This window comes from Triticum dicoccoides, chromosome 4A (genome assembly GCF_002162155.2).
Source record: "Triticum dicoccoides isolate Atlit2015 ecotype Zavitan chromosome 4A, WEW_v2.0, whole genome shotgun sequence".
NCBI classification, from domain to species: domain Eukaryota; kingdom Viridiplantae; phylum Streptophyta; class Magnoliopsida; order Poales; family Poaceae; genus Triticum; species Triticum dicoccoides.
In genome coordinates this window covers 603,931,086-603,932,671 of record NC_041386.1, presented here as the reverse complement: position 1 = coordinate 603,932,671, position 1,586 = coordinate 603,931,086, and positions in this window count along the sequence as shown.

Below are 1,586 nucleotides of genomic sequence, written 5' to 3'. Positions count from 1 at the left end.
ATCTATGCCTACGGCAGCCATAGGCATAGTAAGGCCGTCGGCATACATCGATCTATGCCTACGGCAGCCGTAGGCATAGTTAGGCCGTCGGCATAGAGGTGGCCCTGGTGGCTCGGGGACAGACGGCGGGCTGACGCCGTCAAATCTATGCCGACGGCCCTGACGGCGGCCGTCGGCATAAATATCATCTGTTTTTTTATTAGGAGCTGCCACGCGGCAGAGCTATGCCGACAGCAAAGCCGTAGGCATAGTTATCCATCTTTGCCTACAGCAAGGCCGTAGGCATAGCCCCGCCACGTGGCGCCTCCTGGTAGCCCCGAGAACTATGCCTAGGCATGGCCCCAGGCATAGATATCATCTGTTTTTTATTTTATATTATTTTTATTTTTTTAAAAGTTAAAATTTGAATAATTTAAATCTAACTTATCTAAACTTAAACATACACAAATTATACATCGACTTGGGGTAGAATTTTCCATAGATTATTAATATCCAATTTATTTTTATTTTTGAGTATGTTAGAAATGTGACCTCGTGTACTTTTGCATATATGTCCTTATACTTTGTTAAAAACATAAGTAATTGATACTTGGATCGATTTTGACAAATTTTATATAGTTTCTTATCAGAATCTTGAAAGGATTATGTTGCTATACTATGTTTCAAATTTGAACTAACTTAAATCATGTTTGCTTCAAATTTACAGGAAACACCATTTTGTTTTGATTTTTTTTGTATATTTTGAGAAAAAACCCTTCGGGGGGTAGCAATGCCACCAGAGCATCGCGTCGGGTCCTCATACATGTCTTAAGGTGTGGTGGCACGTATAAAGAGGCAATACGCGGCTCCGGTGTGAGGTCCTCCCCCTCACGAACGGCAATGAAATCGAAGTAATCCCTCTACGGTTTTGGCGTTGCATGAAATAGTTCTGAACACTCGGAGTGTGACCAATTCATGAGATTTTTACACAGTGCAAACACATGTGATATAATAGGTGTGGCAATTTCTTATATTTTTTAAAGATGCAAGATTATGTGAAAAACCCCCCACTACGGATTGTTCTTCGTGTGTCTACGAGTGTGGCCAGGGGCCTTCGGGGGCTAGCCATGCCACCAAATCTTGCGTTGGCTCCTCTTACATGTCTGGAAGTGTGCTGTCAGGTGCAAACACCCGTCATGCGGCTCCGGAGTGTGACCCATTTCACGGAAGGCGCTGTCGCCAGCACTTGGACAGGGGAAACAGCCGTGCCGGGTCGACACGAGGGGGATCCGATGGTGGGTTGGGCCCAGACCTTGTTTTATGAAATGTTCCTATGGGCTGACCTATCACAATCAGGTGGAAAAGTCCGTTGGTCAAAGGCCGTCCGGTGTAAGTCAAAGGCCTAGATCTCCGGGTCAACGGGGCTAGGTAAGGCCGGTTGGGGGCCTTCGGGGGTAGCAATGCCACCAAAACTTGCATTGTGTCTTAACATATATATACAAGTGTAATGGAGGGTTGAAATAGCCAACAGAGCAACAAGCAGCACACTTCCTTCACAAAATCACACACGTTCTTTCTCGATAACCAGATACTACCTTGGAGATGGT